This window comes from Equus quagga, chromosome 13 (assembly GCF_021613505.1).
Source record: "Equus quagga isolate Etosha38 chromosome 13, UCLA_HA_Equagga_1.0, whole genome shotgun sequence".
Classification (NCBI taxonomy): domain Eukaryota; kingdom Metazoa; phylum Chordata; class Mammalia; order Perissodactyla; family Equidae; genus Equus; species Equus quagga.
This window is the reverse complement of record NC_060279.1, coordinates 9081004-9108718: the sequence shown is the minus strand read 5'-3', so window position 1 is coordinate 9108718 and position 27715 is coordinate 9081004.

Sequence of the window (27715 nt, the reverse complement as noted above, 5' to 3'; positions counted from 1 at the left end):
CTATGTGGATAGACCTCTCTGAATGGGCAAAAGATATGAAGATATTTGTTTCCATTTGAATACTTATCAAAGGGTGACCTCAGCAGAGGATGATTTTAATAAACAAGTGGGTAGGATGACCCTCTTTCCCTAGCCACCCTTGTTATCACCAGTGGCACATGGACAAATTGGCCATGGTCACGGGGTGGAGATTATGCATGGATCCAGCAACATAGCTTCCACTTATGATGGCTGATCTGGCTATGGCCATTGGTGAATGTAGCAACCAACACTGAGTACCTAATATGGCACCATTCCCCAGGATGATCAGCAAGCTATCTGGTAGCAGGTTGATTATGTTGGACCACTCCCATCATGCAAAGGGCAGTGTTTTGTTCTCACTAGAATTAAACGCTTACTCTGGGTATGCATTTGTTTTCCCTGCATGCAATAATTTTACCTAAACTACGATCTGTGGACTTACAGATTGCCTTATCCACTGTCATGGTATTCCACACAGAATTACTTCTGATCAAGGAAATCATTTCACAGCAAATGAATTATGGCAATGGGCCCATGCTCACTAGTCTTCCCATATTCTCCACCATCCTGAAGCAGCTGGCTTGATAGAATGGTGAAGGGCTTTTCAAAGAACCAGTTACAGCATGAGCCAGGTGACAATACCTAGGCTTCTCAAGAAGCCTAAATATGCTCTGAATCAGTGGCCAATATATGGTGCTGTTTCTCCCATAGCCAGCTTTCACAGTCCAGGACTCAAGGGATAGAAATGGTAATGGCACTACTCATTATTACTTCACAACAGTTCTTATTGACATTTTGTGCCTCAGAGGGTGCAAGAGGGAATGTCTAGATTCAGCCAGTCTCCGAATTGCTGCAATCCCCCAAGTCCACTCATTTCATAGACCCAGGGGCTACCACAAGTGAGTGTACCAGGAGACCTACTCACCTTCCAATCACAATTCCAATCACCTTCCAATCCTGAAAGTGTTTCTTCTGATGGGTATTGATATCCTACTTTAATATACCCCTCCAAATCACCACAGCAATTTCCACAGGGCCCTGCCCCATATGAACGTCACTTAAAAGCCGGTTTTTCCATTGTACTTCTACCTGACCATTGTCAGGGAGGAAGTCAATCCACTTTCTACACTTCTTGTCTTCTTACAGCTAGACTAATAATAAAATTGGAGAAAAACCCAATTTAATTATGTGTGCATGGGAAAATCATGAAAATGATGCTTGAAAAGTGAACAAAGCAGGCAGGCTATATATCTTTTACAGACAGAAACAATAAATTTGTAAGGAGTTGACAAGACAAAGAAACTTAGGCTTGGGGTACATAATTAGTTAGGAATTTAAACAGAGTTTAGGCTTGAGGTAGTATATTAACAATGTTTGTTTATTCTTGGCCCAGAATTCCCTAGCTGTGGTGATAAGGATACAGGGAGGGCACATTTCACATGGGAGATTTAGTTCCTGCTTTCAGGGGGAACAGAGACAGGAGGCTTAGAATGCCCTTTTCGCTTCTCAAGTAACTTTAATTCAAAATAATCAATATGCCATTTTGGGTATTTTAGAGTGGCCTGCCTTGGGCCCCAACAATTCCCTCCTCCGAAACGTCCCTGGAAGTTTTACATATTAAAAACTCAGCTGGTAGATTGTTCCATTGTTTCATTGAATATGTCAGTTCAGTTAAACAGTTGTGTCTCATTTCAGGGGAAAGTGATGCAGGTGGGCTCCCAAAGTTAGGTCTATGGTGCAAGCAATGAGGTATTTAATGAGGAATTTCTATGGAAATAAAGAAAAACAATGGTTAATGGTTGGTGCAAATTATAAGTCTGTTTCTAGGCCTAGGGGACAGCCAGTCAAGAAGATTTCTAGATATCAGAGTTGAAGCACCTTTTGCAGTTTGGAATATCTCTGATGATGTCTTTGGATGTTTAGGTATCTTTCTGTGGCTTACATGGCAATAGGCATGAAAGTTTTTAAATATGGGCTATTGTGGTGATCCCTGTTAAGTTTATATAAAATTGTTCAGTTTCAGTTTGTGGGGCTTCAGGGAAAAAGGGCAGCTTTAGTTCTTAATGATTCCAAGTCAAAAGTGGGAGAAAAATTGGAAAAGTTAGTTTGAAGAGTTATAGTCAAAATATTGGAGAAAACTAGAAGAATTTAGGATACAGTCTAGTTCTTTAGGAAAATAGCAAAACTTCAAGGAAAATTAATAGCACTAGAATCTAATATCCACAAGTGTCTATTATAGCTTCTACTGAAACCTAATTTTTCTCTCTAAAATCACCCTTATTTTTTACCAAAGATAGTCAAATTAAGACTAATTGTTTGCAAAATAAGTATAGTTTCAATAAATTTGGTTTAGTTATTTACATAAGTACAGCAAGAATAGTGATTGATCATACAGGCTCTTTTAAATTTGCTTTGCTGGAACTTCTCATAAGGAATCTCCAGGTTGAACATTTAATAGCCTCTAGAAACTAGGAAGCCAAGCCAAATATTCCACCTGCAATATCTATAGATTTGGGTGACTTCCTCTCTTCTTGAGGCTCCCAAGGTTGAGGTTCTCATACCTTCCAGGAAGTTACCTTCATTACTCACCTGGTTAGGCTGTAAGGAACCCTATAAGTAAGGTGCCAGGCCATCTTTCCAAAGAGTTTATTGGCTTGATAGAGTTAACCTTAACTACTTAAAGCTGTTTGGTCTTATCTGAGTTTTGCTTCTCTCTCTCAAACATGGGACTTTCCAGTCAAAGCCTTGGTAACATAATAAGTGTTTCCAATTGTGTCCTAATACAAGGAGAACAGATTCTTATTGAACTTATGCAAATAAATATATTGCATGAAAATAAGAATACTCACTGAGAGTTTCTGAATTCTAGAGGGTAGAAAAAGTAATTTTTTTCAAATCTGCTTACAAAGGTATAATTTACAAAATCACTGTGTCATATTAAGAGAAAAAAGAAAAAGGTTTCCTTAAATCTGGAAAAACAACAGATTAAAATAACTAATATTTTATACAAAAACATCACAAAAATTATAACTATCCTCATCAGTTCATTCAGTGTCATGTAACTAATTCTTGTTGTGTTTGAATCCAGTTTTTCCATTAGTTCTCTCAACTTTGCCTGATGATTGAGGGTGATAGGGAGAGTGATAATTCCAAGAAGGTTACAAAGCTTTAGTTAAAGCTTGTATGATTTGCTTAGTGAGGTGGGTGCCTGGATCACTGGAGATTGTGGAAGGTATACTCCAAATGAGAGACACATTTTCTAACAGTTTTCTTTGCTACTATGGGACATCAGCTTTGTGGTAAAGGAGGGCTTCAACTCACCCAGAAAACACACATACAAAAACAGGAATATATTGACAACTCATATTAAGTGACAGTTGAATGAAGTCCAGATGTAGATGCTCAAAGGACTGAGAGGGAGGAGTTCTGAGGCCTCTGGGGACAGAAATAGTTTTTCCCATAGTGGATGAAGGGATGTAAAAACCAGAAAATAGTGTTTTCCAGGGAGCCAGGGAGAACCAAGTGGCTATCTTGGATTTCCCATAGCCCCAGCTGTTTGTTTAATTTATAGTCATTGTTTACTCATCTTAATTTTTCTGATTTAGGAGGAGACTGTTGCCATGTTACAAGGATGCTAGGATGGTAAAAAATCTGGCAATAAAGGACCGAAATTTTTTCTTTTTTGCAGAAGCAGAATGGACTTCATCCACACGTATCAAAGCTTTATAGATTCTGTTATTGCTGTCTTTGCATGAAAGCCAGCTAATATGCTTTCCTGATATTTAGTGTAAGCCTCAATTTTGAATGACAGAAATTTTATACCAGGATATAATACATTTCCAGGAATTTCACATAATTTCTAGAACTCATAACATATACTTATATAGATACAACATAAAGAAGGATTAATGTCATTTCTTATTTGATAGTGCTTCCATTTAATTAATTGTGTCAAATAAGCCTAATTAGCTTAATATCCCTCTTTCTATAAGAAGGGAGAACAAATCTTTTGAGATGTTTCCAGGATACTCTGAAAACACTCAAAGTTAGCTAGAGGTCAAAACAGACTTCATTTAGAATTTGATTTGGGGACGTTTGCCAAAAATACCAAAGGGGTTTTAAAAACACTTGCCTAAAATGTATCACAGAGCATTATGAAATTTAATATTTAATTATCTATTTAACCAAAGTGACAAAAAAATTTCAAAGACAAATATAAAAGGTTACATAGCTGCAAAACCTTAGTTCTTCTTAAGAGAGAAGACTCAATTTTTAACTTTATAAAGCACAGAAAATTGTTCTGATAAAACACAAAAAAGTAGGGAAAAACTTTTCATAATCTCTTATCAGGAGAGAACAATATTCTAAGAATACTTTGTTCTTTTAAAAGATGAAGAGAAAATTAAGTTCCAGTTTTATATAAATACGCTATGAATATTAAAGCTTATTTTTAAAATTCTTAAAATAACAGTTTAAGTTTAGCTAACTTGACCACATACGATAAAATTTTCTTCTATCTCTCTTTTTAACAGGGAGAGAAAACCAAAATTTGATTTTGTACTAGCTTACTTTTGATATTAAAACTCATTCACTTAATTAAGTTTATTCAAATATTAGCTAGCACTGACCACATATAAAATCTCTTTCCAAAGATTCCTTTTCCATAAACCTTCTATAACTTCCTATGTCCATTTTAGTTAGTTTCTTGTTCTCCTTTTTATTCAGAAATAAACAGCTTTATTTTGGGGCAAAACTATTTTTCTTTCCCTCAACAAAATACGTCTCCATTCCTCATACCTTTTTTTTCTTTACAAAAAACATACATCTTATTTTCTTTGCATACAGAGATTTTTCCCTTATTATTTTTAGTGGTTTTAATTACGCATATTAGTTAGAATTCTTAACCATTAGAAACCTTAATTTCTAGTGAAAACTAAGAAGTAAGCAATTGTGAACTACATGTTATACCCATATACTTTAGAATGGCAAATTTTTGAATACATTTTATAATTTCTAGAAACATGTTTCTTCATAGTGCAATTTTTCAATAAAACACAAAACATATTTATTAATAGACTCAAATTTATCTTTTAGTTTTTCTAAAGTAGATAAACCAAAAGTAGATAACACAGTGTTTAGTAATTGTTTTATTATTTTATCTACATATTCAATTATATCTACATATTCAATGTAATCTACATATTCAATGAACTTTCCATCATTTAAACTTGCTTAGTAAAACTTTACAGTTTAAGCCATAAAAAAGACTTAGGGAAGTTATTTTTAAATACCCATAACATAAAACATAATTATTACACCTAAAAAATCCTTATTTCATTAACATCTATATAATTCCTTTCTTCTTAACAATCATACTTAGCCTATTCACAAAAATTTCATTAGCTATTAAGGAAGTTAGCCATGATCTTGTTTTTTTCCTGAAAATTTTATAAACTGACATAACAAGAGCTTATTTGATTAATAACCCAAGTAGAATGAAAGTTGCATGTTTGTATTATATCCAATGCTGATAACTCTTAAGATATGCCTATTTTAATTAAACCAACAAACTTAAACAAGTTTTTATGTACCAAAGATTACATTTACCAAAGATTATTTATATCATGTTAACTTGAAAAACATTTGGGTTAGTTTTTATTATATTTAGAAATAATTTATATAAGCTCCTACTTTAAGTTAATTAAACAGAGGTCTTTAGAAATGAATTTTGCTAGTACCATCTGGAGGTAGAAAAAGACCAAATCTATAACATACATACACATATGTAGACAGACGCAAACAGGGATCTTATAGCTTTTATTAAAAAAATTTCAGCCATGAATCAGGTACAATACAAAACTCACTAGTTTATAAATAATTGTATCTTTAGCAGATGGAACAACTTAAGGTTACCTGTTTAAAATCTTTCTTTGTTATTGTTAATATTTGTTAATATTGTTAATATTTGTGGAGAAGACTTAAGGTTTATATTTGCTGCGGATAGGAGAACATGAATTAGATTTGAGGTGAGAGAGCCTCTCTAGCTGCCTGAATTAAAAATGAAACATTTTTCCTTGTTTTTTTTCTTTAACCTTAGGCTTTATTGATTGAGCCAGCCAGGTTTAGTCTCAGGTGGTTGCCAGCTGTCATCTTCTGGGGTGTTTACATTCTAAAGACATGGTTAAATTTCTAACTTCAAAGGACACAGAAAAAAATGCAAGCTTTTTTCATAAGAGTTTCAGGGTAATTGTGATTTAAAATTTTCCTTCAGTCTTAGGAATTGGGGATGGTCTAAATAAGAGATTCCAGAGAGGTTACAAGCCTTTTGAGATAAAGAAGGGGAGGTTTTGGGATTGGTGAAAGGGAGTAAGTGGGATCTGAACTGCCTTTAGAACCCCAGTTTCAGTTTTGTAAATATTTGTAAGACAAAGACACTTGCTCTCAATTCCTCAGAAAGTGGGTTGCAACTTAAATGACATAATAGGTTGATGTATTCATCCAATTACATAATCCCTGATTTGCTTCTTTCCTTATTTGATGGTTTTATTTTATGTTATTTTAACTAGGGAAGAAGGCCTATAAAAAAATTCCTGTCAGGCTCTGAATATCAGCTTTCAGTCTCGCCATGTATTGACCATAGAGCTACTAAAAAGAAAATCCTTCTAAATATCTTGTCAGTTTTCAGCTGGGACAAATAATAAATATTTCCAGCAGTATTAAACAACTCCATGGATCCAAGAGGCATCCTCAAAGATTATTACCTTCCCAAGATCCAGAGTCACTCTCAAAGGCAGCCAAAAGAAAGGACTGACAGCTTGCATGTACCAGGCTGGCAGAAAGTTAAGCCAAGCCCTTAGGACACAAATGAGGCAAGCAAGAAGGTAATAGCTATCCCTGGGAGAGGAGGGGTCAATAACCAATGAGTCTGGGTTTGGAAACAAAGGGACAATGTGAAATTTTATTTTTTCTCTTGACTGGGCATTACAAAATGGCCATTGAGTGGAGATAAAAGGGCTGTTGTTCAGGGGACATGAATTCCCTGGGAGGGAGTCTAGGATACATCTGCAAAGAACATTGCATGGGAAGGCCTAAAGTTGGTAGAGCCTGATTATAGAGCCAAGCAAAACATGCTTTACTGCCTGTTCTAGGTGCTTCTGCTAAATTCATTTTGTGGCTTTCAGCATTTACATGAGTAACCCGTATACTCCTAGCAATTAGGCTGTAGTTCTCTCTGTAAATATTGTAGGAAAAGAAAGCTAAACAGGCAGAAGAGGCTGGATTTTAAGAAGGGCATTTTATGTTGGATTTTCGTGTTGTCTAAATTTTGTTCTCTCATTTTGTTAGGGAGTCCCTAGGCCTAGCTGTTATATTATATAGTTTTCTTTTCCTTTTTAAGTGCCAGACAATAGTACTTCCAATGTCCTGATTTTTAACAACATGTGCAAATGTCTGAAGGAAAATAGGAAGGGGTATCAGTGAACTTTGATTTTTGTTCTAATTTCTGTCTTTCCATCTTATTAAGGAAGTCTCAATGGCTAGCCATTGTACCAATAAGACAGCTCTTGAAAAATATTTTTTTTTCAATTTAGAAGTTTTTCCAATTCAAAGGATCCATCATCTGGCTATTGATGAGTAGGATCTTAATAGTGACTCAAACCAATAAACCTTTTTATGGCTTAACCATGGATGCAAACGGTGTCCCCAAAAGAGAATGCAAAGGATGCAGCCCTCACGAGATCCAAAAAGTTCACTCCTCAAAATAGTCTAGACCTTTGTTGCACAGGCAGTGAGGATGATTTAGTGAAAACAGTATCTCCAGTCTCCCGCAAGAGCATAGGACACCTCCGGTCACAGACCTGCTAATGTGTGAGACTGGGCAGGCACTAATGGAATGGAATTATTCCAGCACTAACAAGCAATGAAGGTTGAGATGACAAAGGTCTTTTATGGATTGGACCCTTTATGACAAAAATCCCCTGAGAGCTGGCATGCTGGAAAAAGAGATTGCTGCTTGTGATCATGTGTCTCGGAATCCCAGTCTTTTGACTGGCCACCAGTTGGACCCTGGTAAACGCACGTCTAGATAGTGGAGACCAGAGAAAATATTCTCACTGGTCGCAAAGACAAGAGCTCAGGACATAGAACAAGACAGAAAGAAAAACCTCATCCAGTTTTTACCCAGAGGGCCCACAGCAGTCTGTCTAAGTAGATACTGGTCTGGGTAGAACCATGAAACTCCCCAGTCTATGAGGCTGGCCAGAAAAGCAGGATTATCAAGGGCCTGTACCTGCTGCCCTGCCCTATGGTTCTTCCTCTTTATGACAAAGGACACAACAGACAGAGATGAAGAAAAGCAAAGACCTTCTCTGGGAGGAAATGATCAACAAAAAAATCAAGAGTACTCATTTACCAAATGCCAGTCGCTAAAGTCCAAGAAACCAGTTTCACAAATACTTTCTCCTGCTAGTCTAAATTTAGAGAGAGAAAAAGAAACTCTCACCACTTTTGTTCCCATCAAATTCTGCAGACAGAGATCTGGGAGGCTGACATGGTAAGAAGCTTTACCTTTTTCGCTGGCTTCTGTGTCAGCTGTCCAGACCTCATAGCTGCGGCAGCCTCAAGGAGAAAACGGCTTCCCAGCCAGTCAGGACTCCTTGCTGGCTCGCCAAAACCGTCGGGGCATGGGAAAATCTGCTTTCTACCTTTCTTGTGTTCTTATGATTGGACTAATAAAATTGTCACACCACCAGATTAACAAGAGGAAAACCCAATTTAATTACCTGCAGTGGGTGAATCATGAAAATGAGGCTCAAAGAGTAAACGAAGCAGGCAGTATATAGGTCTTTTGCACAAAGAAACAATAGATTTGTGAGGAATGACAGCATAAAGAAACTCAGGTTTAGGGTACATAATTAGTGGGGAATTTAAGCATGGGTTAGGCTGAAGGTAGTAAATTAGCAGGGTTTGTTATGTGGCTTCTTGGCCCTGAATCCCTAGCTCTGGTGATAAGGATGCAGGGAGAGCATCCTTCACATGGGAGATTTATTTCCTGCTTTCAGGGGAACAGAGACAGGAGGGTCAGAATGTCCTTTTTGCTTCTGAAGTAACTTTAATTCAAAATAATCAATATGCCATTGTGGGATATTTTGGGGTGGCCCAACCCTGGGTCCCAACACTATATAGCCAGGCAGTAAAATCTCAGATATAGGGGTAAACAGCATGCAATTTGGCCACTGAGCTGATTTGTTTTTACCTTCTTTGATCAGAGTGATGGCCTTCCATTTACCCTGAAGTTGCCAACCATAAATCAAATAGCTTTTTCTTGGTCAGTTGATAGTATTTATAAGGCACCATCCAAGTGGTGATATGGTCTGGCAGCTTCTCAGGTGGTTTCAAAGATAGCCTTAGGGGAAAAGAGCCTCTGTAGTGATGAGGACCTTCTTTCAATCCCCCAGTAGTATATTGCTGTGTAAACTATTTCCATTTTATAGAACTCTTCTGGGCCCTGCTTTCTCTGTTAGAATTGTTCTGTCTGCCAAAAAGAGGGACAGAAATTGCAGATGGCTATGAGGCAGATTCCTGGGGGAAGGCCCTGAACATAGCTGGCAAGTTGGACTGATGCTGGTAGCCCCAGGAGGCTACAAATGGGTCCAGACCGGAATAGACACTGGCCCTGGACTAGGCTTTTCATACCTTTTGGTAGATACAAATGCTAAAAATACTATAAAAGGACCAGCACAGAAGATATTGCACCAATTTGGACCACTGAGTCAAATTTCTTCAGACTAAGGAACACATTTTACAGTCCATAATGTCCAACCATGGGCAGAGAGATATCCTTTGAGAGTAACAGTTTTAAAGAGAATTGGAATGGGCAACTGAAACATTGGTTGTCTAAAATGGGAGGAGGCATAAGCATAAAGGCCTGGGTTACATACCTTCATGAGTGTATGCTCACACTCAATATGAGGGGGGCCAAAGGAAGGTTTCCACCACATCAATTCCTCTGCTTTTCTGGCATATCTGGGGAAGAGGAGGTAGGGGAGGATGCTGGCTTGACGATGACTATATATATTTTTTCTTTCTTTCCCACATCATCTCAACTTTCCTTTTTCCTACTGATGCAGTGCTCCTAGGATGAGGGCTACAACTGCAAGTGTTAGAATCAAGGATGATTCCTAAGCCAGAAACTGTAACTCTATCTTTAAACCTTTAGGTCAAAATTTCTAAGGGCTTGATGGGATGGATTGTGCCTTCACCCACTCTGGCAAAATTGGTGTTGACAGTTAATACAGGTGTAGAGCCTAATGGTAGAAATAGCCCAGTAGTGCTTTACTTATGTCATTCTGCCCTGTACAAATGGGAGTATACTGAGGGGGAGGCACTTGCTGAACTAGCATTGCTTCTGACAATCTAGACCAGCCTAACATCCCTTACAAAGGTAGAAAATTTGGGGTATAAATAGAGAAAAGGAGGAATAATAGCTGAGGGAAAAGGGATAAATAAATCGGTCACACAATGAGGGAATACCAATACATTACATTAATACTTGCAAAGAGACTCAGAGCAAGAGATGATACTGTCTTTTAGCGCAATTATTCCAGATGACTGAAAGGTTGAAGCTGTGTATTGCTGAGACTACTCCTTTTTTTTTTTTTGAACCTGACAAGATTGAGTGGAAGCCTGCAAACCTGATTGGCCTTGCCTGGAGGGACATTTTGGTTATATGATATGATGATGGACTGGCCTAATTGGTAATCACTGAGTGGGGCCCTAGTGATGTGCCAGTATCTTTTTACTCTTATTTTTGGGGTTATATCTACCATACTTACTGTGTAACACTGGCATTGTTGTTAAGATTATAAACTGATGGTGGTGGTCAAACGTGTTGTGACATTGAGTCAAAGCCTCTTATACCTACCCCATACTGGCTACTCCAAATATTAGGTACATATTAGAACCAGGGCCAAAGGCCAGAGGGTGGTCTGTATAATAAAGAATTTGGCTTGGCTTTGTCCCTGGATACTGGAGGGTAGCATGTAAACCCTTGGAATTTCCTGAGTGATAAGAGAGTGTCTTTGTTATTCAGGTCAGCCCTGATAGTTTAATAGGCTGATTTGTGATGGGCCCCTAGATAGTTAATGCTAATAAGATTACTTAGCATGGGAAGCTGGCCCTGCCCAAAGACCAATGTTGTGTTTAGATGTTTGGGGCTTTGAACTACTGTGATTTCCAAGATCTCCACAGGAGGTACACAGGGCTGGAAACTGTGTTCACCAATGATTCCAACAATGATGCTCATGTAATGAAATCCCATAAGACTCTGGACACTAAAGCTTGGGTGTGCCTCCCTGGTTGGCAGTGTTCTTTGTCATGCAGAATGTGGGAGGAGGATAATGTATTTTGACTCCATGGGGAGAGGACAAAGACAGCTTTGAGTTTGGACCCCTTGCAGAGCTCGCCCTATGCATCTCTCCCTTTGGCTGGTTCTCCCTTTTGCTATAATAATATTTTAATCATAAATATAGTGGTTTTCTGAGTTCTGTGAATTGTTCTGGTGAATTATCAAACCTGAGGGGTAGTAGGAATCCCCAAATTTGTAGACATTTGTTCAGAAGTGAGGGTGGCCTTGGGACCTCTGCACTTGTACCTGGTATCTGAAATGAGGTTAGTCTTGTGAAGAACTGTGCCCTTCATCTGTGAAGTTTGGCCCAACTCCAGGGAGTTGAAGTCAGAAGTTTTGCAATGCCTCTCTCTTTTTATTAATTCTGGTTAAGTATATTAGTAAATATATTCCTTTCAGTGTAGATGCCATATGTCTAAAGCCACAACTATACTGGAAATGGGAGTCAATAAAGAAGGACTAGATTAATGTCAGAATCCCTACTATAGGGTATTTGGAGTTTTGTGGCATTGCTTATACTGAAGTTAAAGTGCAGTTACCAGCACATAGGTGTTATTTAAAGCAATTAGACTGGATTAATACCCTCTGGAGAAAGAGAAGAGGTTCTTTCTCAGGTTTCTGAAGAAGGATTGGATGGTGCATTCTCCTGGGGAAGAGGAAGTTCTGGGCAATGAGTTCAAAAGTGGAGAAGCGATCTAAAGAAGAGCAGGTATCCAAGAAGATGATTTAATCTCTGTGCCTTACCCACCAAAAGCTTCAGTGTGACCCAACATTATCTTTAAAATCTATTTATATTTGAACCATATCAGAACTTTCAAAAGAACCTTCAAAGAAGAAGGGCTATGAACTCAAGAGCAGGGGATATGTTTAAACACTTGAGTTCCCTTTAGAGGTAAGTATGTGTCTAAAGATAGAGCAGGAGGAATGGCCTGGCTACCGACCTCAAAGGGTCTTCCCCAATAGATAAGGGAAGTATCTGTTTTTCGGTTGTTGCAAGTCATGCTTCTAAGGTAGAATAATAAGGTAATGCAGTAAGAGATGGGTAGAAGCCTTGTCCTATCTTCATTCTATCCAAGGTTACTCTTGTTCCCGAGGTCAGCATTTAGATCAGGTTATGAAAGTTTCTCAATTTGACCCTCTCTCTTCTATAGTTGCAATGGGCAGAATTGTGTTCCCCTAAAATTCATATGTTGAAGCCCTAACCCCTAGTGTGATAGCATTTCAAGATGGGGCCTTTGGGAGACAATTAGGTTTAGAGGAGGTCCTGATGGTGGGGCCCACATAAGGGGATTAGTGCCCTTATAAAAAGGGGAAGGGACACATAATACTGTTTCTGCCATGTGAGGACACAGTAAGAAGGCTGCTGTCTGCAAGCCAGGAAGAGGGTCTTCACCAGGAACTAAATTGGCCAGCACCCTGATCTTGAACTTCCCAGCCTCCAGAACTATGAGAACAAGTTTCTGTTGTTTAAGCTATCCAGTCTATAGTACTTTGTTACAGCAGCCTAAGCAGACGAAGACAATGGTTTCTCATAATTTTGCTCAGAATCTGATAAATCTTTTATTAAATATTTTATGTAGCTAGTATTTTTCTGTTTGTGTGCTTCTTTCAGTCTTCATAGATATGTTAATGGACAATTGAGGCAAAGTCAGGCACTGTTATCTTTCTATTTTTTAAACTAAGAAGTTCAGTCTTGGTATTTTTGACTTAACTTACTTCATCTTTTCAAGGCTGAATTGCAAGAACTACCCTCTCATCCAAACTTCTTTTCTCTTTCTTTTAATAATACCCAAGTAAAAATGGCTATGTGATTAAAATGGTATTTTGTTAGAACACTTTATGAATCCTGACCCTTCCTTCATTGTAAAATTCCTTGGCAGGGCTTGGTATGTAAGGTTCCTTGAGAGGGGGAGGATGGGGGAGAGAGAAAAGCTCACAGATGATGAAGGTGAAGCAAGACAAAGCAAAGAGATATTAGATTAGCTCTTAGCCTAATGCAAAACTCCAAGAGGTTTCAGCGGACCCCGTGAGGGACTCTTGTTTGCTCTGCTAATATGTGCCTAATTAGCTAACAGCATAAATTGTCTGTTTCTGTCTCCCAAACAGAAACCTAAGTTCAGCTCTGACTCTCTTTTGCCCTCAGTTTCCAAAGGAAGAAGGGAATCCAAAATAGGCCACACCCACATTATAACAACTGTTAACTTGGCAATGTGGTACCATGCAATATCACGTAGCCAATAAAATCCTAAACTTAAACCTAAACAGCGCTTCTTCACTGGGAGTATAAAGAAAGGAGGTGGGGAAAAGGAGCCTTGAGCTCCCCCTAGAGGTTAGCAATAATATTTCCATAAATTAGATTTTATATTATACAGACATGCCTGGCTTAAGGAGGAGGAGACCTTCTGGGAAATGCGTTGTTAGGCAATTTCATCGTTATGCAAACATCACAGAGTGTACTTCAGAAACCTAGATGGTATAGCCTACTACACACCTAAGCTATGCGTACTAATTTTATGGGACGACCATCGCGTATGTTGACCTAAATGTTGTTAAGCAGTGTGTGACTATAAACTGACTTTTGCTTTCTTATATAATTAAATTTTGCCACATCAATCATCCTGCCAAAGTCTGCTCATGACTTTGAGGAGCATTAAAGTAATTAACAAATTGAGGAAGAAAATATAAATAAAGCATACAGGCTAAGAACAGCACACAGACATACAATCATTGTACCTCCATTCTTTTTGACCCTTGTTACAAGCATCCTGGTATTGACATGGGTGTTGAGGCCCAACTGATCTTTATTAGCAACTTCAGTCATCCATGGTCAAATAGGTTGCTTGAAATAGAGAAAGCTTGTCTTACCTCTTTTCCCAAGCCACCCCTCAGACCAATTAATTAGAATCCCTGGAGGTGGGACCCAGGCATTAGTATTTAAAAAAAATGTTCTCAGGTGACTCTCATGTGCAGCCAAGTTTGAGAACCAGTACACTAGGGCCAAGATGTGCTCTTCAAACCTAGTTTCTTTCTTCTGAGCTCTATGTTATTTTCTCCTTTTATATTTTATGATTTCACTTTCTATGGCTCCATTTTGTTGTAGGCAGTTCCTCTTTTGATGTCCTTTGTATTTCAATTTTGTCAATCTTATTTTCCTCTTGAACACTTCCTTTCAACTTATGTTCAAAAGATGCTTCTAAACTGCATTTAATAAACCCAAGATATTCCACATTTGCCCCGTTATTCTTGATCTGGTGATTCCTACTCCTCCAAGACCCTGGAACTGGTCTGCGAGAAATAGGGTAGAGATCTATATGTAGTCTCAGGGCCTCCTGTAAAGAATTTGAGTGTTAATGATTTTCCTGTACTCATTGTACTTTATCCTAGAGTTGCCTTTGCATTACATTCATTCTTTAAAATTGCTCCATCTAGAACTTGGTTTTTAAATAGAACTTCAAAGAACTTAAGGTCTTATGCAGAAAGTCATCCAACCATAACCTAAACTCAGTACTAGACCTAAACCCTCCAAATCTTCAGTTCTGTGTCTGTCATTCTGGGATGCCTTTCGGAAGAACTGGGAAGGTAGGAGTGATGATTGCATACTGCCTTGCTGACTACTATGCCCACCTTCTCCTACAACTAATGTGTAGCCATGACTAAAGAGATGTAGAGTAACTTGGAAGATTTTGAGGAAAACTCAGCTCACTTTATTTGCTTGGTTCAGCTTAAGCAGGAAAACTCCATAATGCCAGGAGCTTGTCTACTGTCTTCCCAGCATTAGATAGAATTATCTGACCACAATTCTCCACATCAGAGTAGGGCAACTAGAAGCTGATGTGTTTTGGGTTCATTCCTTTTGCCTATAGCTCAGCTCTCTCTTCCTTACCAGGCAAGAATCCCCCTCTACAACCTTCAACTTTAATTTTTTGAATACTCATACTACTAAGTATCCTGTGAGAAAGCTTTGCCATTATGGCAAAGGGCAGTCACTTGCTGTTATGGATCCCTGTTCTTCTAGCTTGTGCTGACCCTCTTCTTCACCATATGCCCTTCTTATTCCATTCTTTCTAAGTGAATTTGTGCACTCATGTTTTGAGATCCTTGCTCTCGATCTCCCTCTTGGACAAATGGAGATGTCCGAGCTGATCTTTTGTGTTTGGGATGGATGTGACTGATATACAGGTGTAGGACTTAAAAAAAAAAAAAAGCCGATAGCTGAGCACTAAGGAAGATCTGGCAGTGAGGGGAGATCTGACATATCAAGTCCAAATGAAGAGAGGAACAGAGAAAGACATTGATTAACACTGAAAGCTTGGTAAAAAGGAACTGGCAAGACAGAGTGAGTGGGTTCAAGAGGAAAAACTTGCACATATTCCCAATGCAACGAAGTACAGGGGATGGGAGTCTTATAGTTGCCCACGGTTAAGGCCATGGAAGGGAGGCATGAAAGACTCCAAAGAAGTTCTGAAACTTATCCTGCTGGATGTAAGCTAGTAATCATTTCACTTGCAACTTCTAAAATACATTTTAAGTAGAACTTGTATAAAAATTTCAGTGGAGGTTTACTTCCTGCAAAACATTCTATGAAGTGCCTGCTGTAGCTCCTGGTCACCTGGGGAACTCTCTCTTGGTCTTGCTCTCTCAGGGTTCAGTGCTGGTCTGCTCACAGTGATGGAGCACACATTTTACTCTGGTGGGAAGACCTGCTTCCTGATTGCAGTCCAAGCCATCCTGCAGTAGATAGAAATATAGACATTGAGACACTTCCTGTGCAAAGCAAATAATCATTCCTACAACTTAGACTCAGGGCAGGGTGCAGTGTGTATTTAACTGTTAAATGCCTGGTATTGTATAGATAATTATCACAAAGGAAGAGCAAAATGGGAAGTTCCATGCTGAAAGGACTCCTTCAGTAATTCACTATATTTAATCTCAATAAATCATTTTGTATTTCAATAATTTCAACTATCAGAGCTTCAAATCTCTGATTAGATTTGTACGAAGATTGTATGAAGATATATCAAGAGATCCACAATTAAGCTGGTAGAATCTTAGGCCAGCATTCGTCCAACATAATTATTAACAATTAGATTTATCATCCTTTAAGATAGAATTTCAGGAAGATTTTTATTTCCTCCCTCTCTTCCTTACTATTTTCCTTTTCTATTCTGAGAGCTAAGGACTGGAAATATCACAAGAAGTGGGAAAATCTGTACTTTGGCAGAAATGCCTTATAAACATAAAACATTTGACCTTGCTAGCCAATCGAAACCTGCCTAAAACTCAAGAGCCGCACAATGTCAGGACACTGGCCTTATTCACTAATCGTAATTCTCTGCCTTCTAGTAGAGACTTCAATAAAGGACAGGCTCTTGTGTTTCTTTTCAGGGAAAACAGCTTGCCATATTGGGTAGGTTTAAGTCTTTATAATGTAAACTGAACAAAATAGGGGCCTTACTCCTAAGCATTGACTCCTCCAGAATAATACTACTATAATTAGAAAAATGATCAAAAATAACTATAAGAGATAACATTAATTGACAATTTCCTATGTCTCAGGCACTCTGCTATGTCCTTTACATATATTTTCTCTTTTAATCCTCAGAACAACTCTATGGGACAGAGACTGTTATCATCTCTGTTGCACATATAAAGAAAATAAAGCTTGGTCGTTTAAGTCATTAGTGCAAGGTCACACAGCTGCAAGAACTGGAACTGGGACTCAAGGCCAGGTCTTTATCATCCACTTCCCATTTAGACCATCTTGAGGGACTACCTGGGCCAGCCCTTCCCACAGGTGTAATATCTCCATTCATTCAACAAATAAGTATTGAATACCTTCTATGTGCCAAGCGCTCTCATAGAAAATGGGGGTCCAATAATGAACAACATTTGTCTCTGACCTCAAGGAGTTTATAGATTAATATAGCTTCTTCCCACTTCATTTTATAACAAAATTCCTTTTCAGATCTCTTTGTTGGGCAATTAACCAGAAGTGGAAACTAAGATGCCCGTATGGATTCTGTAGTTAACTTAAATGGTGTGAAGTGTGCCAGGTGAATGTAGAATTCTGGGAAAAAAGATGTTTTTATTTTGACCAAGATCTACACATCTGCCTACTATTTGTGGTTTTAAACACCCAGCAACTCTATAAAGTCTATAGACCCACTTTGTGCTTTCTTTCTTAATGGTTTCCAAACCTGAGTGCACATCAGAATCACCTGGAGAATCTGTTAAAAAAGCTTGCTCAGCCCCACCCTAGAGTTTCTGATTCAGTGAGTCTTAGGTGAAGCCTCAGAATTTGTATTTCTGAAAAGTTCCCTGGTAATTTGGATGGTACTGGTGTAGGAGGTCACACTTTGAAAATCCTTCTTAGATCATCTATGCATAATTTTAGCCATCCTAGTTATATTATGAAATAATTCTTTCTAGTGGGATCCGTAATGAACTTATTTGTCAATAGACTTTTGATCTTAAAATCTCAGATCTCACTCTACTTCTCTCCTTTCCATCCTTCAAAAAATAGTTTTTGAGATCTGTGTTAAGAACCTGCAGATACTGAAGTGAATAAGACCTAATGGCTGGAAGTTTTCTATAAGTAAGACAAAAATTTCTAACTCTTAACATCTATCCCCATATTAACTTTCAATGTAATCCATTAAAAATTTGAAATAGGCATAATCTCATTAATGTTGAAAGTTTGTTTCAAGACGATTAGCTAAATCAAAAATCAAACTTAAAATTCATCTAAGTTTTATTAATGTGCTAAAATGATCAAAATTAATTAAATATTTTAAAAGTTTTCATAAAACAAAGAAATACAAAACACTAATCAGGCAAATTGAAATAAAGATTTCAGTTTATCCCTTAGATGCCATATACACAGAATAGTTAGATATTGAATGGCTTACCACCTGTGTTGATGAACAAGGAGTTGACATATATTGATCCTCAATTTTTAAATGCTCAGAATACAATTAAGAATATTTGGCATTAATTTTTTTGAAAGATACATTAGGATGAAATGATTTGATGATTTAGGAGTTTCAGGATCATATAATGCCTATGAGTCATCAGTGTGACCACCACTGCCACTGCCACAACCACCCAACATTTATTGAGCACTTACAATGTGTCAGGCACTATGCTTAACGTTAATTATGCACTATCTTTTACTCCTCACAAAATCTGGGAAGCAGAAAGTGTTATTATCTCCATTATACTAAGGCTTAGAAATATTTAACACTAAGTGTTGGTACTAACTATTGTTGTTATTGTTAAAGGCAGGAAACTTTGGTGCCCAGGTGCACAAGTTTTGACTTCTCGGGAGGTAGTATGTTGTGAAATGAGTGGGTAGACCCAGGCTACTTCCCAGCAGTCACAAGTGCTCTGCCCAAGTCTTCCCACTGACTTTAAAACCTAGCTGAGCTGTGACCTTTGTTTGTGCCCTCCCACCCCTTGGTTTGCAGGATGTGGCATTGATAAAAGAGTGACATCACAAGGAACAGGACATGCAGTCCATCCAAAGACACTAAGAGTCCAGCTCCCCCTTGGTAGGCCATTTTGGAGAAATTGAATGGACAATTTTATCTTTGGATATTTCCCTCAACCTTGCATTTTGATAATGTGAGGGATGTCCTCAGAGATAACAAAGGCCTTTTGCTTGATATCTAGGTCAACTTTCAGCAGTCACAAGTCCTCTTGCTGCTTTAAAATGTATCTAATTTTGATATGTACAAAACGAAACTTATCATCTTTCAGCCCCTGCAAACATGTGCCAAGCTCCTCTAGTGTTCCCCACCTTGAAGAATGGCCCACCATGCACACAATTGTCCAAGCCAGAAACCCATCCTTCACTCTGCTTTCCTCCCTATACCTCACCCAATCTAATTAATCAAGTCTTGTCCACTCAACTTCCTAAAAGATCATCCACTCTTTTCCCATCTCACTGCATCTACCCTTCCCGTCTTCTTTGCTTCTTATTTGCTACTCTCTCCTCTTTTACTCATGTTGTTGTCAAAGTGATTCTTCTAAAACTTGTTATTATCTCACGTTCTTACGTAAACACTCTCTAACATCTTTCAATTGCTATTAGCATAGGCTCCAAATTTCATAGTGTGGCTTATAAGATGCTCCATGACTGGCTAACACCTGCCCCTCCTGTGTGTCTCTGACCACTTATACTCCCATTATGATGAAGTTGTTTTTGCTTCTTGAAAGGGCCACATGCTGTCTCCCATCTGGGCCTTTTATATGCTGTTCTCTCTATCTGAAACAATCTCCCCTCAATTGCCATGCAATTCTGGCCTCAGCTTAAATATTCCCTTCTCCAGCAAACTTTCTATTCTTCTACCTGAAGGAAAGTGTGAAGGGTAGAACTCTCTAAGATAACACTTATTCACTTTGTTTTAAATTCTTGTTTAATTGTCTGCTAGACTGTAAGCTGGAGATGGCAGAGGCCATATTCAGTTCTTTATAAGTGTATCACAGAGTTTGGCACATAGTAGGGGCAAAATAAATAGCTAATTAATTAATTTAATGAAAGACTTAAGTAGGGGCAAGTATTATAGAATCTTGCACCTTCCTAAGTCACTGAAAACTTGTGAAGAGCATTTTTACCTCTACCATCCTTTGCTTCTCTTATCGGTTTTAAAAAGCAAAAAATAAAAATCCCAAACAGTGTCAGGAGGGTCTGAAACCTTGGTTTATCTCTAGGTAAAACTGTGAAACGGAGAAAAGATGAATTCAGTGGTCCCTACTGTCAGGTGGCTGAGGTCCCAATTTTGCTCCTTTCTGCCCAGTGTTCTCAACTGAGAATCTTGGTAGGCCAGTTTCCACTAGAATTTGCAATTTTTCCTATTAATCTTTGTAACTCATTAAAACTCACCTCAGTGGTAAGCTTTCCCTCCCTCCTCCTCCAGTACACACCCTATGTTCTTCTTTATCATGGAGCCATTGAATCACAGGTTTGGAAGAAACCTCAGACAATATCTAGTCTACCTCACTATCCTATACTTTAATTTCTCTGTTTCATTTTCTTGTCAAGAGTTATCCAGGACTAGTGGCACTAGATATTCGGTGATGAGGAACTCCCTATCTCCAGAGAAAGCCCATACAGATAGTACTAATGGGTCAGAAGCCCCAGTTGAAAGGGCACCCATTCCTGGGAGGGAGGAGACATTTGACATCACTGCCAATGTAAACTTTGAGGGAGTCTCTCCATCTTTTTCTGAGACCAGGTTTGGTAGGGGGTAAGAGGAGATAACATGTAAGGCATTGAGATGCTTGGGAAAAGGAGGTTAGAAAGAGGTCTTATAGAAATAGGGAAAAGGTACAAAAATGGAGACCTGGCTCTTTCAGGAAAGTGGAGCTACTGTCAAGTTACCAAGTTCTTTGCTTAGACTTGAGAATGCTTGAAAAGAGAAAGAATGCTTGGAGGACAGAAGACTCAGAAAGACTAACACTGATAGGTCGTGGTGGTGGTAGCGTGTGTGTGTTGGTGGCTGGGAGAGCAGGAAGGAACAACGGTTGCAAAGTTGTATTATTGTTATTATTTGCACATACTTTATTGTGAGTGGCAAGTGGGTTCTAAGAGAAAAAAAGATTTTTGTAATTTATACTTCAGTACGTGTGTTTATAATGGATTAAAATGTTTCATGTCAACACTACTGCTAAAAATATTAAAGAAATTTATTTCAGCTTTTCTTAAGAAGTTCTTGTTAAGAATTTGTCATTTTGTTTGTAATAAATTGAACATTCTGAACGATGAGGAAAACAAGGGAACCCAGAATTATCTCTCCAAATCAAAGATTATCTCCATGAGAAATGAAGTACTGTGAAAATAATAAATAATAAAAAATGCTATATCACCAACGAAAATGGTTTCTATCTACACCACCATGGATGAGAGCCTTTATTGATCACTTAGTCCAGTGGCTTTAAAATTTTTTTAAAAAAATTTGATGTCCAGTTTTGTTACTGCTTTTTAAAGGAGATATCATGCCAAACTAAATAGAAAACAGTTAAAAACAAATTGATTTGATTGAAGTTGGGGTGGGACCCTCTAAGTTCCTTCCACTTGTTTCCTCCTCCCTTCAGTTTTGGGAACTGAGTGTTCTTTGGAATTTAGTTTGAAAATTACTAATTAGTGTAACCCATCATCACACAGGTAAAGTTAAGATCATGCCAGATTTATCACACTATCTCAGATGCCCTTCTAACATAGCATAGGCAAGAAAAGATTCAATTACACAGGAGAACTAAGAAGTAACACATTGTATAAGCACATATGACTTATAGACACACACACACATATAAACACCCATGGTGATAGAGACATCTCTGCAAAAACATATGTAGAGCAAGCTATGCTACATAGTACAAAGTAACAAATGTATTTGTGTATACATATCCAAATGTCACCTGGGCAGCTGGGGTCTACTTTACCTTTATGGAAAGTTCCATGTGCTCCTCAAGACTTTTACTAATTCCAGATCCTGTGTTTTCATAATCAGTTCTGGTTCAAAACTTTTGCTTCTATGGGATTAACTGGATTTATGAACTGTTGCACTGGCTAGCTGACACTTTCCCTCCTTCCCCCCATGTCACTCCAGATATGGAACTCCAGCCCCAAGACATAAATAATCCACTTCATTTGGAATGTCTTTGTTTGAGTCTAGAATTGTAACTCTTGAAATGATAGATAATTTTATTCTGCCAAATGCATCATTTTTATAGTTTGAACTTTATGATTTAAATGTTTAATATTTATTCCTTAATATGTAAACACTTATAAGATCAGGGAAAAAGGGGTACCTTTGACAGGGCTGGTCAAAAGATTAGTGCACTCACATAATTTTGAAATTACAAGTGGCACTCCAAGTTCTGGAAAACTCCTCCCAATGACTTATCAAGACAAACTTTGCCCAGTGAACTCTAAGAGGAGAGAGTGGATTAAAACTGTTGTGACAGAGAAGGGGACAAACATAAAAGCAGAGACATAAAAGCGAGGACTGTAAAACAGCCTCACCATAAACCAGTGGGATGGTGAAGACAGGGATACAGAAAGCACGGGCAGGTCTGGGCATGTCCTGGAAGGTGGGATGGAAGGAGAGAAGAGACGGAGATGCCACCGCTGTGAGTTGATGAGTAAGGGTGAGAATGTAGGGGGAGAGGGCAGGCAACTGGAGGGTGATGATATAAAAGGGGAAGTCATAAGGAAATGGAAAGATTTTTATCTTTGACTTTTTATATTCTGTTTTGGGGATGGCAGATGCTTTTTAGTTTCAGATTTGCCAAAATTAGAGATGTGTACTAGTTTTCTACTGCTGCTGTAACAAATTACCAGAAACTTAGTGGCTTAAAACAACACAAATTTATTATTTTACAGTTCTGTAGGTCAGAAGTCTGACATGAGTCTCATTAGGCTAAAATCAAGGTGTCAGCAGGACTGTATTCTTTCTGGAGGATCTTGGAGAGAATCCATTTCCTTTCCTTTTCTAGCTTCTAGAGGCTGCCCACACTCATTGGCTCCTGGCCACCTTCCTCTGTCTTCAAAGCCAGCAATGTTTCATCTCTCTCTGACCATTATTCCATATTCACATCTCCCTCTAGAATGGTCTTCTGATTTTTAAGGACTCATGTGATTAAATTAGACCCACAGAGATAGTCCATTATAATCTCTCAAGGTCCTTCTTTTTCTTCTTTTCTTTTTTGTGGGGAAGATTAGCCCTGAGCTAACATCTGTTGCCAATCCTCCTGTTTTTGCTTGAGGAAGATTGTCACTGAGCTAAGATCTGTGCCAGTCTTCTTCTATTTTATATGGGATGCCACCACAGCATGGCTTGACAAGTCGAGCTAGATCTGCACCCGCAATCAGAACCTGTGAACCCTGGGCCACCAAAGCGGAGTGTGAGAAATTAACCACTATGCCACTGGGCTGGCAACTCAAGGTCCTTAATTTAATCACATCTGCAAGATCCCTTTTGCCATGTAAGGCACTGTTCTCACAGGCCATTATTCTTCCTACCCACAGGATATTCCCTTCTCTGGTTTACTCTAGTTTTTTAAATCAAAATGAAAAGAGGATACTAATACCAGCCCAAAGGATTCTTTTCTCTCTCTCTTTCCTATAAAATTCATTGCTAAGCATTATCTATACTTTTTCTACCCTGTCTTTCAATGGGATTCTCTAGATATCTGAATGGTCCTGGGCCCCAGGACTGGCTGAGTTTCTTGGTGTTTGGAGGGTGGATTACAAAGCAGGAGCACTTGTAGTTAGGAAACAGCCTTCTGTCAGCATAACCATATTATTTCAAAAGGAGAATGAGTATTTTGACTACTCTCAATTCCTCAGGGAAGACTTAGTGGCCTGTGGTCCTATCTAATTACAACACTCTCGTCTCGTTTCAGACTGTGATGGCTACATTTTTTTCTTTTCTTGAATATAAAATCAAACAAGCATGATTAGTAGAGAAAAGGGATTTCTCATTGTGACACTGTAAGAGTTGCATATTGTAAGACTAAAATGTTAAGTGTTTGCTTTGATATCCTTGAGCCTCACAGGACCCCAAAGGCCCAGCCATGAGTTCACCTGTTCTTGCCAGATGCTCTTGCTTTTGCTAGCAGGAAAGGCTCTCCATGTGACTGGTTCCCATTTCAACCAGACCTGCTGCATCTCACCTAGTCCTCAACCTGATGGGCTTCACCTTCCTGCCAGCCCATACAACTATTCAAACAAGCGAATCACATCCTCCCACAGGAACCAGGGTTCACCTCATTCTCTTGTTACTGCAAAGCCTGCCTCCCACAGTCCCTCCTGATTCACTCTGTGCCCAAGTGCCATCCCAGTGGGCCCTGCATGGTGTGTGGTGTCCTCTTTCCACTGCTGCCAATCTCATCTGTCCTGTGTCACATGTCATGAGTTCGGCCATCTTGTGCTATTTAGGACAGTGAATTCCTCCTTCACCAACTGGGTGAAGAGGAAGTGATTGGAACATGGTTGCTTTCCTTATTGCAAAATATTTGGTCTATGCTCTGGAAAGAGATACTTGAGTGCTCCCAGGCCCTTACCAAGAACCACAGGCCCAGTCTTTCTCATAGGAAAGGGAAAAAAGTCAATACATAATGAGATTAGTGGCTCTCAGAATTTTTCTAAGAGGTTCCAGTAACACTGCTGAAATGTGATAGAGGACAGAACATAAAGAAATTGGTTTCACACAAAGCTCACTAGCTTCTTTGAGTGTACCACGACCTTTCAGGCACTAAGTGAATAGACACCAGAATGTGTTGGGGAGGGATTAGTTCTTGGCAAGACAAAGCCCCATTCCATCTCACTTTCCCAACAAATCTTTTTGTCTTGACTTTTGCAGAAATAGAAAGTATGTGAGTAACAGCAAGATCTACACTGAGAAGAGATTGATGTCTAGAATACAGAAGGAACTCCTACAAAGCAACAAGAAAAAGATGGGAACTCTAATAGAAAAAAACTGGCAAAGATGTGGCTAGGCAATTGGCAGGAAGGGAAATCCTAATGGCTAATAAATATTTGAAGAGATGCTAAATCTCACCAATAATCAAGGAAATGCAAATTAAAACAACAGTACTACTTTACATTCATCATTTGGCAAAATTAGAAAGTCAGATAATAGCAAGTGCTAGTGAGGATGTGGGGAAACCGAGATCCTCATGTACTCCTGGGGACAGTGTAAACTTGTGTAGCTATTCCAGAGCACAATCTGATGTAATCAGTGAAATCAAGCTTGCCTGTACTCTGTGACTAGCACTTCTGCTCTTAGGAATATATCCTGGAGGAGTCCTCAGGGAAACATTTATGAGGGTGTTCAGCCAAGTGGTATTTGTGGTAGCAAAGAACTGTAAGCAAACTAAGTGACCATTGATTTCCAAGACATTGGATAAATAAAATGTATGAGAAGATCAGATTCTTAGCGTCAGTCAAAAATAATAATTTAGATTTACATTTAGCAACATTGGTAGACGTAAAAACATAATATTGAATTAAAAATAACTCAAAAACAGGTGACACTTATAGATAATCCCTTTTATTTAAATTACATACCAAACGCAAAATATGCCATATGTTTTAAAAATACATGTATCTCTAAGTAAATGTATGAAAGGTGGATTGGAAAGAGTATTTGTCATCAGAGCAGGGGAGGGGAATGAAACTGTGGATGGGGGATGAGGATGAAAAATAATAAAGTAAGATACAACACATGAGGGGCCTTCTCCTAATTGAAATAGTGGTGTCCACAAAATGAGAGTTATGATTACCTCAATTCTGTATACCTGATTCCAAAGAAATAAGAAAGGAAGAAAGAAAGGAATGAATGAAGGAAGGAAGGAAGGAAGGAAGAAAGGCATAAAGGAAGAAAGGGATGAAGGAAGGAAAGAAAAAAGAAAGGAAAGAAGAGGCAACATGTGGGGGCCAGATTATAAGAAGCTGACTTTTGGGGAGTGGGTTTCCAACCACTGAGCCAATTCTCTTGTAGCCACTTTGGACTCCTCCTAGTGAGGACAAACAGACATGAAGGCATCCTGGTTCAGCAGGAAGGAACTTGGAGTGGAAGACAAGAAACTTGCACCTTTCTTCAGCTGTCACAAGCTGGTTGAATAATCTTTGGTAGGGCACAGACATTTCTGTTAGATGGGGAATAACAGGCCCTGCTCTACCCACCATGCAGGGTCCTCATGAGGATGAAATTTATGAGATGTCGCAGAAAATGTTAAAAGCTTTTCATAAATATCAGATGATATGTCTATTGCAAGACTGGGGGTGAACGGATGATTCTAGTTGAGAGAAGGAAAGTAAAATTAAGTTTACTATGCCCTGAACTTGCCAGGGTCTTTGTTCGCCCGAAAGATCAAGAGGACAAAAACCAAATCTAAGGGAATTTCTCTTAACTGCCCTCCCAGCCTAGTTTATTTACTTCCTCTCTTCCCTCCCTCCTGTTCTCCCTCTCTTTCTTCCTTCCTTCCTCCCAAGTTAATGCTGTTAATTTTAGATGTCCGCAGTTAGATCCTTGGGCTGGCAGATTTCTGTTCTAGGATGTGAGGGCAAACTTGGCTCCTGAGTGAACTCGGCATCTTAGTTTCCAGGAGTGGATCGCTGAAAGAAGGAAGGAAGGGATGTTGCATTTCTTGAGTGCCAAGATTTGATCTTGGAAACATCATTTAATTATACAATAGTCTCATGAGGGAGACAAATGACAGGCTTAGGGAGGCTAAGTATGTGCTCAGTGATGCACAGTGTCACACACAAAGTGACAGAAGTTGAGTTTGTGTCTGATTGAGCTGAAGTCCATTAGTTTGTTCTATACCCCCAAGGGGTCTTGGAGATCATTTGGTATCCTACTCCTCCTCCACCACCCTTCCCTGTATTTTCAGATGAAAAAACTGAGGTCCTCAGAGATTACCTGTGTTCTCCTAGGTCATATGCTAGTTGATGGCAAAATTGAGGTTGGAATCTGGTGCTCTGAATCCCACTATTTTCCACTGTTTTATGCTCCCATGTTTACAAACTTAGATTATACATGATCTAGCTATGATCATAAAAATCAAGTGAGCGACCCGGGGTTCGCCGGTTTGGATCCCAGGTGCGAACATGGCACCGAGTGGCACGCCATGCTGTGGTAGGCGTCCCACATATCAAGTAGAGGAAGATGGGCACAGATGTTAGCTCAGGGCCAGCCTTCATCAGAAAAAAGAGGGGGATTGACAGTAGTTAGCTCAGGGCTAATCTTCCTCAAAAAAAAAAAAAAAATCAAGTGATACTTTCTTTGCTTGAAGACATTTCTTAACGTCTTTTGTTCCAGCTCTTTTGCCACCTGTTTCACCACCACAGCCTGCAGTATGCCTTCTTTTTGGAATTATCTGCTGCGGCATAGAGACAGCCTCAGAATGCACTTGTGGCTGGGAATTTTTAGGCACTCAATCTAGAAATATGAGGGAACCAAGGACCAAAAGCTGAATTTGAAGGCATGTAAGGAAGGAATTGATTCTCCAAGAAGATGGTGAGCCCTGACCAGTGAGTTTGTTGAATCTGAGACTGGGAGTTCCTTGGTGGGAATATTTAAAGGTGACTCAAACATAATAGGGACTAGGGGTGGATGGTTGGTCAATGACTGACTCTATGGCTTGTAATTAATTTTTGATCTGAACTTAAATTACATAGAAAAGAAATGGCTCTTTGGAAGAAAAATAAATGTATGTATCAACAGCATCTACAGGTCCCAACAAGCCATTCTGTAGTTTATGTAAATCTTATTTCCTTTA